General features: G+C 35.0%; 1 protein-coding gene across 1 annotated transcript in view; it reads right to left on the minus strand.

Moving 5' to 3' along the window:
- Positions 1–9,944, minus strand: part of ABCA9 (ATP binding cassette subfamily A member 9) — a 68,584-nt gene extending 58,640 nt beyond the window's left edge. The window contains exon 1 of the mRNA XM_063080284.1: positions 9,857–9,944. The gene's annotated coding sequence lies outside the window, so the exon portion shown is untranslated. The remainder of the gene's footprint in view (positions 1–9,856) is intronic.
- Positions 9,945–14,092: the final 4,148 nt, after the last annotated feature.

Consider the following 14,092-nt stretch of genomic DNA (forward strand, 5'->3'; position numbering starts at 1 on the left):
CTCAATAGACACAAGAAGAGCATTTAACAAAATTCAGCATCCCTTCTTGATAAACAACTTAGGTATACAAGGAAAGTATCTCAACACAATAAATCTGTATATAACAAACCCACTGCCAGAATCATCCTGAATGGGGAATAACTGAAAGCTTTTTCTTTAAGAAGAGAAATGAGACAAGGACGCCCACTCTCACCACTTCTATTCAACATAGTATTAGAAATATTCACCAGAGCAATCAGATAAGAGAAAAAAATAAAGGGCATCCAAATTGGAAAAGACAAAGTCAAATTGTCACTGCCTGCAGATGACACAATCCTATATATAGAAAAGCCCATAACCTTTAAGAAAAAAAACTCCTAGAGCTGATAAATGAATTCAGTAAAGTAGCAGGACACAAAATCAATATGCAAAAATCAGCACCATTCCTATAGACAAACAATGAACAAGGAGAAAAAGAAATCAAGAAGCAAGCCCATTTATATAACTATCAAAAGAATAAAATATGTAGGAATAAATTTAATCAAAGAAATGGAAGATCTCCAAAGTGAGAACTACAAAATTCTGCTGAAAGAAATGAAAACGGACACCAAAAGATGGAAAGACATTCCTTGTTCATGGACTAGAAGAATTAACTTGAAAATGTCCATATTACCCAAAGCAGTCTACAGATTCAAGGCAATTCCCATCAAAATACCAATGGCATTCTACACAAAAATAGAAAAAGACAATCTTAACGTTCATACATTTGCAATCGTGAGCAAAAAATAAAAATAAAACCAGAGGCGTAACATTACCTGACTTAAAATTATACTACAGAGCTATAGTAAGCAAAACAGGATGGTACTGGCATATAAACAGACACTCAGACCCATGGAACAGAATAGAGAACCCAGAAATTAACCCAGGTGCTTATAGCCAACTGATCTTTGAAAAAAGCACCAGAACCATACATTGGGGAAAAGACTGCCTCTTCAATAAACAGTGCTGGGAAAACTGGATATACATGTGTAGAAGAATAAAACTAGACCCATACCTCTCACTATATTCCAAAAGCAACTCAAAATGAATTAAAGGCTTAAGCATAAGACTTGAAACTATAAAACTCCTAGAAGAAAACACTTCAGTATGTAGGACTGGGCAAAGGCTTTATGAATAAGACTCCAAAAGTACAGGCAACAAAAGAAAAAATAAACAGATGGGATTATATCAAACTAAAAAGCTTCTGCACAACAAAGGAAGCAATAAATAGAATGAAAAGACAGCCTAATGAATAGGAGAAAATATCTGCAAACTGTACATCCAATGAGGGATTAATATTTGGAATATACAAGGAACTCAAGCAACTTAAAAGAAAAAAAATCCAATTAAAAAAATGGGCAAAGGAGCTGAATAGACATTTTTCAAAGGAAGACAACAAATGGTCAACAGGTATATGATAAAATTCTCAACATCACCAATCATCAAGGAAATGCAAATCAAGACCACATTGAATACCATCTCAACCCAGCTAGACTGGCTATTATCAAAAAGACTGAGAACAGCAAATGCTGGCAGGATGTGGAGAAAAGGGAACTCTTCTACACTGTTGGTGGGACTGTAAATTAGTACAGATATTATGGAAAACAGTATGGAAGTTTCTGAAACAACTACAGATAGAACTACCATACTATCCAGCAAACCCACTTCCAGGTATATACCTAGAGGAATGGAAATCATCATGTCCAAGGGGTACCTGCACTCCCATGTTAATTACAGTTCTATTTACAATAGCCAAGAGTTGGAACCAACCTAAATGTCCATCAATGGAAGACTGCATAAGGAAAATGTGATATATATACTCAACGGAATAGTACTCAGCCATAAAAAATAATGAAATTCTGCCATTTGCAGCAACCTGGATGAGCCTGGAGAAAATTATGTTAAGTGAAATAAGCCAGGCACAGAAAGAGAAATATTGCATGTCCTCACTCATTAGCGGCAGCTAAGAAACAAAGAAAGAAAGAAAGACCATAATAAAACATTGAACTTTCAGAAGGAGAGAATAGAACCTATAGTTACCAGAGGCAGGAAATGGGGAGGGGGAAGGGGGATAGGGAGTAACTGGGTAAGGGAGCAAAGAGTAATTGCTATTTGTAATGATCAACACACCAATAATGATTTGATCATCACTTACTGTATACAAATACTGATAGTGAAGTCTGTACCCCATAAATATGTATAAATAAAAATAATAAATAATAAATAAATAAATGAATATAAAATAAAATGAAAAGAAAACTTTATTACTAGAAGAAAGGTTTTTAAATCTTGTATTTAATGACTATAATAAAATTCAAGAAAGAAAGTAAAAGGCAATGAAAAGTGAATTACATACTTAAAATTCCCATCTAAGTCAGTAAATAACATAAAATCTTCCAACAACACAAAGATAAATTTTATTATCCTCTCAAATTTTCAGTAAAATATTAAAACACATTTGAAAATAATGACAGAGATATAGAAAGGGAAAATAATCCAAAGTAAGGTATTTGGTAGAGGGATATATCCATAAAGAAGAAAACGCAGTTGCAAGAGAAATATATGGCAGAAAACATAGTGAAGAAAATACATTATAAAAAGTACAATGAAAATTAATTTTTCAGAGTAATGGGAATATATATATGTTACCCAAAAAGGCTATCCATCAAATATCATAACCAAAACAAACAAACAAAAAAAGTTATTTTTGAAACTAAAGGATAAAGAAAAAAGTCTATGTGACTCATGTTGGGGGTGAGGCAGTTCAAGAAGGAAACAGTTTAAAAAGGAACAAAAACCAGCCTGATATCATCAAAGTGGATGTGAAAAAAGGGCAATTTGCTCAATTTATTCTGTAAAATTCTACAAAATGAACAAAATAAAGACCACTGAAGAAATATCCATTTGTAATAAAATAAGAAAATGATTTAATTCCAAACCACAGACTCACCCACCATCCCCTGAAATGTAAGCCGAATTCTTAAAATTTGCTTACTGTTTGAATATAAGATAATGAAGAGAAAACAATGCCAATTAACATGTAATGATGGTTGCCTATGCTCCTGGTAGTTCTAAGTGTTTCATAAGAACTAATTAGTTTAATCTTCACAATAAATCTTTGACATAGACCCTATTATTCTTCCCATTTTAGGGCTCCTAATAATGACTACACAAACTGAAGCCTGTTTCAGTGCTTTCCAAATAATTTTACACTGATGTACACATTTTGATCAGAAGAGTTGAAAAACCCAGCACCTTGACATGTTCATCAACCTGGAAATTCTCCAAACTCCTTCAGGTAGAGTTTTTATGGAGGCTTTATTACATAGGCATAATTGATAAAAGCATTGTACAGTGGTGATTAACTCAACCTCCAGCTCTTCTCCCCTCCCTGGACGTCTGGGGAGGGGCTGAAAGTACCTACCTTCTAATTACATGATTGATTCTCCTGGCAACCAGCCCCCATCCTGAACCAATCTAGGGGCTTTCAGCAACCAGGCATCTCATTAATATACAAAAGTAAACTTTTATCACTCCAAAGATTCCAAGGGTCTTAGAAGCTCTTGTGCAGGAAACAAGGATCAAATATTATAACCAAACATTATAATAGAAGATGCTTCTATTATTCCTGTTACTAAGGACGTTACAAGGGTTTTAGAAACTCTGTGCCAGAAACTGGGAGAAGAGACCAAATATACATTTCTTATAATGTCACAGCATGTAAGAACAGATGGGCAAAGTAAGCAGAGAGATGGAAATTCTAAATGCCTGAGGTAAAAGCATTGTTACAGAAATGAAGAATGCCTTTGATGGACTTGCTAGTAGACTACACATGGCTGAGGAAAGGATCCCAAACTGAAAACTTAACAAAAAGACTGAAAAAATAGAGCAGAACTTTTAAGAACTGTGGGACATCTAAAGAAGTATAACATACACTTAATGAAAATACCAAAAGGAAAAGAAAGAGAGAAAGGAATGGAAGAAATATTTAAAACAATACTGACTGAGAGCTACCCCCAGATTAATATCAGACACCGAACCATAGATCCAGGAAGCTCAGAGAACATCAAATAGGAAATATTCTCAAACAAAAACAAAAACAAAAACAAACAAAAATTATACCAAGTACTATCATTCTCAAACTACAGAAAATTAAAGGTAAAGAAAAAAACCTTGAAAGAAGACAGAGGGAAAACACATTACATATAGAGGAACAAAGAAAAGACTTACATCAAATTTCTCAGTAATCAGGCAAACAAGAAGAGAGTGGAACAAGGTATTTAGGGTGGTTGAGCAAAAAAACCTCACCAACCTAGAATTCTGTACCTTGTTATATTATCTATCAAATGTGAAGGAGAAATAAAGACTTTCTCAAACAAAAATTGAAGAAATTTGTTGCTGTTAGATCTGCCTTGCAAAAAATGTTAAAAGGATTTCTTTCAAAAGAAGGAAAATAATAAAGGTCAAAAAATCATATCTACATAAAGAAAGAAAGAGCATCAGAGAAAGAATATATGAAGGTAAAATAAAAAATTTTATATTTGTTATTTTTAATTGATCTAACTGATAACAGTTTGTACAAAATAATAATAGCAACAACATATTTGATTATGTATGCTTATGGGTATGTATATATGCTATACAGGAACAGGAGAGAGAAATTGGGATTATGTTATTATAAGGTACTCACACTACCCATGAAGCAGTATACTGTTATTTGAAAGTGGACTTGGATTCACTGTAAATGTAAACTCTAAGGCAACCACTATAAAAAGTAAAAACAAAAAATGAGTGTAAATGGTGTTCTAAGAAAGGAGAGAAAATGAAATCATATTATAATCAATTAAGACCACAACAGGAATAAAAAATGGAAAACAAAAACAGGAATAATGAACAGAGCAAGGGCAACAAATAGAAAGAGTAAAAAATATGGTAGATATTAATCCAATTATATTTATAAACACCTTGAACATCAATGGTCCAAATGTACCATAAAAGACAGAGACTCTTAGAGCATATCAAGAAAACAAGATCCAATTATGTGTTGTCCACAAGTAATACACATTAAATATAAAGACACATTTAGTTTAAAAGTAAATGGATAAAGAAAAATGTACCATGCTAACACTGATCAAAAGAAAGCAGGAGTAGCTATAATAATTTCAGGTGGAAAAGATTTCTGAAACAGAACAGACTTTCCTTTTGAAGCAAGGAAAGTTACCAGGGATAATGAGGGGCATTACATAATGATAAAGCGGTCAATTCTCCAGGAAGACATAACCATCTTTAACATGTATATGCTCAACTACAGAGTGTCAAGATATGTAAGGCGAAAACTGATATAACTCCAAGAAGAAATAGATGAATCCACTATTACAGCTGGAGACTTCAACACCTCTCTATCAGAAGTGAAACTAAAAAAATGAAGAAAACTAAAAAAATTAAAACACACATCAAAACTCATGGGACACATTGAAGGCAGTGCTTAAAAGGAAATTTATATCATTGAATGCATACATTCGTAGAGAAGAAAGATCTAAAATCAATCATCTAAGCTTACACCTTAGGTAACTAGAAAAAGAAGAGCAAATTAAATCCAAAGTAAGCAGAAAAAAATAAAAAGTAAAAATTAGAGGAGAAATCAGTGAAATTGAAAACAGAAAATCTCCAGAACAAATCAGTAAAAACAAAAGGTGGTTCTTTAAAAAGGTCAATAAAATCAATAAGCCTCTACCCTGGCTAACCAAGAAAGAAAGAGAGAGGACACAAATTACTAATATTAGAAATGAAAGAGAGAATAACACTACAGATCCCATGGACATTAAAATGATAATCAAGGAACAATTCTACAGGATTGTTAATTAGTACAGCCATATGGAAAACAGTATGGAGGTTTCTCAAACAACTACAGATAGAACTGCCGTATGATCCAGCAATTCCATCACTGGGTATATACCCAAAAGAATGGAAATCATCATGTCAAAGAGATACCTGCACTCCCATGTTTATCACATCTCTATTTACCATAGCCAACATATGGCAACCTAAATGTCCATCATCACATGACTGGATGAGGAAAATGTGGTATATATACCACAAGGGAATACTACTCAGCCATAAAAAAGGATGAAATTCTGCTATTCACAGCAACATGGATGAGTTTGGAGAAAATTACGTTAAGTGAAATAAGCCAGGCACAGAAAGAGAAATACCATGTCCTTACTCATTCATGGGAGCTAAAAAATAAGAAAATATAAAAGAAAGAAAGGAAAGAAGGAAGGAACAGAGGGAGCGAGGGAGGAAGGAAGGAAGGAAGGACAAACAACAATCACAACAATACGTTGAACTTTCAACAGGAGAGAATAGAACTGTGGTTATTAGAGGTGGGAAGGGTGACTGGTTAGCGAGAAATTAGTTAAGAGTCACAAACAATAAGTATATTTTGTAAAGTTGAATGTGCTAACTATCCTGATTTGATCATCACATATTGTACACAGATATTGATACTCAACTCTTTACCCCTCAAATATGTATAATCAATTATGTTTCAATAAAAATAAAATCCCAGCAAGTTATAGTGTGGATGTCAACAAACTAATTTTAGAGCTTACATGGAGGGGCAAAAGACCCAGAAGAACCAACACAATATTGAAGAAAAACAAAATTAGAGGACCGATACTACCCAAGATCAAGACTTACTATAAAGCTACCTACATTAATCAAGACATTGTGGTGTTGCAGAATTAACACACAAATAGATCAATGAAACTGAATAGAAAACCTGGATATAGACCCACACAAATGTAGTCAACTGATCCTTTGGTGAAGGAGCAAAGGCAACACAGTGAAGCAAAGGCAGTATTTTCAACAAATGATGCTGGGACAATTGGACATCCACATGTGAAAAATGAATCTAGGCATAGACCTTATACCCTTCACAAAAATTAACTCAAAACGAATCACAGAACTAAATGTAAAACCCAAAACTACAAACTCCTGGAAGATAACATAGGAGAAAATCTAAATGACCTTGGGGTTGGTGATGACTTTTTAGATATGACACCAAAGACATAATCAATAAAAGAAAGAATGGATAAGCCGAACTTTATTAATATTAAAAAAATTCTGCTATGTGAAAGACACTGTCAAGAGAATGAAAAGCAAACCACAGACTGGAAGAAAGTAATCGTGAAAGTTATCCAAAATATACAAAGAACTCTTAAAATTCAACAATAGGAAAACAAACAACTTGACTAAAAAATGCGTCAAAGACTTTAACAGACACCTCACCAAAGAAGATACACAGATGGCACATAAATATATAAAAACATGCTCCACATTGCATGTCATCAGGGAAATGGAAATTAAAACAATGTTGGGATTCCACTATATACCTATTCGAATGGCCAACATCCAGAACACCGACAGCAACAAATGCTGGTGAGGATGTAAAGCAACAGGAACTCCCATTTATTGTTAGTGGGAATGCAAAATGGTATCACCACTTGAAAAGACCGTTCAGCAGTTTCTTACAATCCAGCAATCATTCTCCTCAGTATTTACACAAAGGCATTGAAAACTTACGTCCACACAAAAACCTGCACGTGGATGTTTATGGTAATTTTATTTATAATTGCCAAAACTTGGAAGCAACCAAAACATCCTTCAGTAGGTGAATGGATAAAATGAACTGTAGTACATCCAGGCAATGAAATATTCATAGCTAAAAAGAAATAACTATCAAGCCATAAAAAAGCTTGAAGGAAACGTAAATGCATACTGCTAAGTGAAAGAAACCAATCTGAAAAAACTGCATACTACATGATTCCAGCTACTGAATAAGACTTCTTAGAAAAAGCAAAACTATGAAGACAGTAAAAGCATCAGTGATTGCCAGGGGTTAGGGAGAGGAAGGGATAAAAAGGCAGAACACAGAGGGTTTTCAGGGCAGTGAAAATATTTTGTATGATACTATAACGATAGATACGTGTCATTATAAATTTGTCCAAACCCACAGAACATATAAAGGGTACATTCACCAAGGGTTCACAGACAGTGAACCTTAATGTAAACTATGGACTTTGGATAGTAATAATAATAAGTCAATGAAGCTCATTAATTGTAGCAAATGTACCAATTGGTTACATTTGTGGGAGATGTTAACAACGATAAAAGCTGTGCATGTGTAGGGACAGGGGGACATACTATATACCTCTGTAACTTCCACTCATTTTTGCTGACTTTAAAGTAGGGATACTATCCCAGATTTTCTGGGTAGATCCAATGCAATCACAAGGGTCCTAAAAAGTGAAATAGGAAGGCAGAAGAGGAGATCGGAGTGCGCCAGTATAAGAAAAACTCAATGCCCTGCTGCTGGCTTTGAAGATGGAGGAAGAAGCCCTTGAGCCAGAGAATGTGGGCAGCCGCTAGAAGCTGTAAAAGGCAAGAAAATAGAGTCTCCCCTACAGCTTCCAGAAAGCTGACGTTAGCCCAGTGAGACCCGCCTCACACTTCGGACCTCCAGAACTGTAAGATGATAACTCTGTTTTGTTTCAAGCCATTAAGTTTGTGGTCACTTGCTCTAGCAGCAATAGAAAATTAGCACTAGGAGAAAAACAGAAAGCAGCCTGAGAGTATGAGGACTGAGAACAGGACAGGAAGAAATTCTAAAGGAGGTCTAGAGCAAGGTCTTTAGGACAAAAATAGTTGTTTTATGATGTACCTCACTCACAGAACAAAGGAAGGCTATAAACTTATGTTTAAAAACTGTCCAGGAATAAACAAATAGATTCACCAGCTATGTAGATGAACTCTTGATAATTATCCCATCACAGCAGGCTGTGACAGCCTGGAGAACCCAACTAAAACCAAACTGCAACATTCCCAATTAAGAAATCAGTGCTGTGGTAAACCTTGGTATCTAAAAGGGTTAAATATCCTCAAGCAACTACTCTTCTTTCTTTCTGTGAACTAATATATATGCTAGAAAATATTTATACATAAAAAACAATTACATAATCCAATTGTCATGAATGTGCTTATTGGTTTCTGACTCTTAAGGCTGATTATATCAGGGGAAAAAAATACTATTCATCATAGTAGCACAAAACGTCTAGTTAGCTTAAATAGCCCTGAGTAAGAAATTGTGTAATTTAGAAATAATAAATTGGTTACAAAAAGCCAATCATTTCCCAGTCAAACAGAATTCCTGTTACTCAGAGAATAAATGCATTGCACAACAAAGTTAGATCGAAATTCTAACAAATGCATTTAGCATGGTAAACAAGGTCAATAAAAATATTCCACCAAGTTTTCTTGATGAAAATATTCTTAAGCCAGTCAAAAACAATCCAAAACTCAGAAAATCATGTATACTCCAATACTTACAAATTCCTCTGCCAGTAAAATTGAAAATGAACAGAAAAAGAATAAGGATTCAAATAACTCTGGAAATAGCTCATACTTGCAAAGAGGCAACATAATGTTACATTCCTTTCAATTTATCCAAAAGTTTGCTAGATAATACACACTATTTGTTCAAACACGATTTAGTTAGGAGATAAAAATGAAAAATGTTAGTTCTCCAATTGGCCATTTAGCCATATGAGGGTGCTTCAAAAAATTCAGGGAAAAATGGAATTAAAAGAATACGAATCTTTCCACAAACTTTTTGAAGTGCCCTCCTGCAATATGAAATACTCAGATGCTCAGAAAAATCAAAACGACTCACTGCTAACTTACCACATTTAATGATTTCCACCCAAATATTTGGCATTATTTCTAGTCTTTGGTTCTATTTCTATATGCAAAATAACCACAATTTTAGAAGTTAACTTACTCTTAGGAAAGCTGGAGCAAAAGTCTAGAAACACAGTTTATCCACAGGTTTCTTCGTGTGCTGGAAAAGAACTCACATTCCTTTCGGGTCACTGCTACATCGTGCTTTTAATTTCGTGTTTATTGTGAATAGTTCCGTTTCAGACTGATTACCAAAGAGGATTTTGGTCTCAAATCAGCCAGGCTGCCAAAAACTGTCATGCTCGCATAGTTGCTTCTTTACTGTTTTCCATTTCTTTGTCTCCTGCTAGTTCCTCAGCAGGGAATCTGTAGCTGCAGATGGTTGGCTGGACATATCAAAACATTAGAAAATATCAAACCAAGGAGAATCTAGTCTTTCTCAATTGGCTTTTTCATAAAAGGCTCTAATGGGAGAGTTAGCCCAACACCATTTTTTAAACAAAGGTAAAAGTAAAGAGCCAGTTCGAAGAAGAGCAGAGCAAAGCGAAAAGGAAAAAATATACATATTTAAAAATAACAGGTAGAAACTTACAAACTGGGTCAGAAAGGACCTCACAACCTTCCACAGGTTCTTAAAACCTGGATCGAAAAGTATGGCAACAAAGCAATGTCATTTTTTTCAGGATAACCAAGAAAACTCTGATGTTTCATCTGCATCTTATTTGCATTGCATGCATGCTAATTGCAGCGTATTTCTTGGAGCAGAAAATAGGAGAATCTTTAGAGCAACGTCATATACCTGAATTCCCAAGACCTATAGACTTATTATTTCTGCAATAGGTCCCAGAAAATGACCTATTTTCTCCATAAGCAACCACTGATTTTTAGTATGTCCTGCTTTCCAGTATTGTTAGAGAAACGTTTTTAACAGGTAATAGCTGCCATTCTATCCTTTTTTGAGCACCTCGTGTAAATAGAAGCTAAGACTGTTCCAAAATTTCTTATAATTCACAGTTTGTTTTTGGCTGGAGAAGAAAGCCGAAAAGGGACCACTATCTTTCTGCCTCGAGACAGTAAGTCTGTTAAATTCTTCTGAACTATAATTACTTCCTGAACAAACAACTGAAGGGGAAACAATAAATGCATGCAGTTCTTACATCAGACTCTCATCTGTGTCCCATTGACCACAACAATTTCATGAAATCTTCCTTCCCTATTTTCCATTCCCTCTATATTTATTCAATTGTATTTACCCCTTGCTAATTATATGAGATCTAGAAATTGCTCAGCAAGCAAAGTCTGTAGAAGCAGACTGAACTCATTAATACATAGAACTGTCAAACTTAAAAAAACCTCAAAACTTCTGATTGTTCCTGTATGTCAACTGTTTTTCATAGAACATATAAAATTATCACATTTAATAACATTGCCAACATTTTGTGCACAGAGAATATAATTTAGGAGATTTCTTGTTTCCCAGAAGAACTTTGTACCTTGGTTACAGCATATAAGTTCTGGCCCAAGTAGACTTTTGGTTCTGAGCTCTGTTCTTTTCCTTTAACATGCCGGCCTCTTCTTTTGCAAGTACTACACTGTAATCTCTGTGGCACTGTAGCAGAGCAAGCTCACCTTCACTAATCTTCTTTTCAATGTTTTCTTAAGTCACATGTATTTACTCTTCTAAACAAGCATTAGAGTAGCATGCCAATTAAAAAAAAAAATCCCATGTGATTTCAAAAATAGAATGGCACTGATTTTATAGCATAATGTACTTATTTAACAACCATAAATAGCATTTATTATATGCAAGGCACACTTAAATAATTAACACATTTAATCCACATAATAATCCCATGAAATAGGCACTATTATAATTATCCCCATTTTACAGATGAGAAAAGTGAGGCCCAGAGAGTTTAAATAACTTACCCATAGTCACACAGTTGGTGAGTAGCAGAACCTGGGTTAAAACCCAGACTGTCCCCAGACCCTACATTACTCTGGCAATGTAAATTTCAAATGATATGCTGTCTCATTTATGTTTGCTGTTCATTCAATTACTCTTAACTTAGTTAGGTTCACACATTTTACAATTTTCTTCACTTTTTGCTTAATTTATTTTGCAGCAATATTCTCCAGTGCCAGAAGCCTTATAAATTTTATGTGATATACTTTGCATCAGGCTAAAACATTCCTCCTGGAATCCTTGCTGGCTATCTGTACAGAGTACTGTCACCCTGGGACCTGTGTGCATCTCTTCTCAACACTGTGTACAAAAGCAGAAAAACTTGGTTTGCAAAGAGAGAAGAATGAAGCTGTGCAGCTGCCTGATAAAGAGCGACTGTCTGCTTGTTTCCCAGGGGCTTTTCTGTTCTTGCTTTTCTTCCTTCCTTAGACCCAGCTGCATTGCCTGCATGTGGATTTTGCCAGATACCCTCCAAAATTTCTCTTTGTTTCTTAAAAATATAATAAATTACTTGGTCTTGTTGTATGCTTTTTTTGTTTTTTGCCCTGAAACATCCTTTGTGTGATATATTCCTGCCCTCCACTTATTTGCATTTGCATTTCTCAGGTATATTTTGACCAACTTCTATTATCTGCCTACAGATCTCCTACTTTTCATGGAGATGGGGGAATGTCAGTCCCCAGAACCCATGCATTTCTTCTGATCATCTTATTTTATCGTCTCTTTAGATTAAATGTTCTTGTTGTTTTCCATTTTTCCATTTCTACACTGATCATGTTTTCTCTGTTCCTTTTTTAAGGTTCCCCTTTTCCCCACTTCTCATCTAGAAAGTTCTGGATCAGTATTTTGTTCTACTAGTGATCACTCTCAAATGTTAACAAGCCTATTTGAACCTACATTACTCTGGCAATGTAAAAATCAGCCTATATCTCGATCTGTCTTTCTCTACCCCCTTCCTGCCCTTTAAAGGTTTCAAATATGAACTTGAAACCTTAGGTATACTCCTAACAGTGCAATGCTGAGCAAGTGACTTACCCTGAAAACCTCAATAACTTACTCTAGAAGCCTCAGTTTCCTCATCCGTGAGATCCAGAGGCATTTTAGAATTAAAAAATCTAAGATTTGGGGAATGTGATGGGGTGGGGTGGGATTAACAGAAACAACACATGTGAAGTATTTATCATAGTACCTAGCAGTCAGGGATTACTCAATAAATGCTAGTGATTATACTCTTCAACGCCTTGTCAAAACTGAACATTGTAGGTATTTTTAAATTTTACCAGATTCATAAAAAAAAATGAGCAGTACTAGTTCAATAACTCAACGTACATTTCTTAGATTACTTGGGATGTCTAGCATATTTTAATGTAATTCTTGGCCATTGGCCATTTGTAAGTTTTTTTTAACTGTAATACATTTGTCCATATTTTTGTTACTCTGTCATTCCATTGTTGTTTTTTGTTTTGTTTTGTTTTTAGTTTTTGGCATTGACCGAAAATGTCTTAAATTATTCAGTTCAAAACATAGTATGTTATCGCCTTCTCGCTCCTAGTTTTGGTGATAAGAATGCTTACATAACTTTGGTGCTCATTAATTTGAGGTATTTTGTTTTTCTCACTAAGGTATTTTGGGTTTTTTTCTTTAACCACAAGTGTATGAAATTTCACAACTATGTGCTTAGGTGAAGGTTTTGTTTTTGTTTTTTGTCCTGCATTGCACTTGGTGGTCACTTGCAATAAAAATCTTGTGTCTTTTTTTTAAGTTCTGGAGAATTTTTAGCTAATACTTTTGTCAAATATTGCTTCTTTTTTCCCTAGAAGTTTATTAGAGATTTGAGATATGTCGTCCTCTTCTCTGTCTTTTGCCTATCTGCTAGCTTGTAATGGGAATGCAATCCATTTTCATACCACATATAAACAATCTTTCTGACATATAATTTTTATTGTCACTCCCCTTGCTGCCCTGACAGTGTCCTGGTTTCTTTGCAAACACAAAAGGTGTTTTTTTTTTTTTTTTTAATCATCTGGTCTCTGCTTCTCTCTCCACCATTACCTTGTGTTGGCTCCTTCCTCCAACTATAGCCATACTTAGATATGATTTTTTTTAAAGTAAATACACCATGTTCTCATTTACCTCCCGGAATTGACCTCTACTCTCAACTGGCCTTCCCCTAATGACCACATCTCTCTGTCTAGCTCCTGATTGTCCTTCAGATTTAACCTCTGACCTCCCCTGCCCCAAGGAGCCTTCCTTACCCTCATCCCATGTGGGTTGCATGTCCTTTCCAGGGGCCCCCGTAGCACAGCATGGTTACTGCTCTTGTGCTATGCATCTCACCATTTTTTTTTTTTCGTGACCGGCACTCAGCCA

This window comes from Cynocephalus volans, chromosome 16, assembly GCF_027409185.1.
Source record: "Cynocephalus volans isolate mCynVol1 chromosome 16, mCynVol1.pri, whole genome shotgun sequence".
Taxonomy (NCBI): Eukaryota; Metazoa; Chordata; class Mammalia; order Dermoptera; family Cynocephalidae; genus Cynocephalus; species Cynocephalus volans.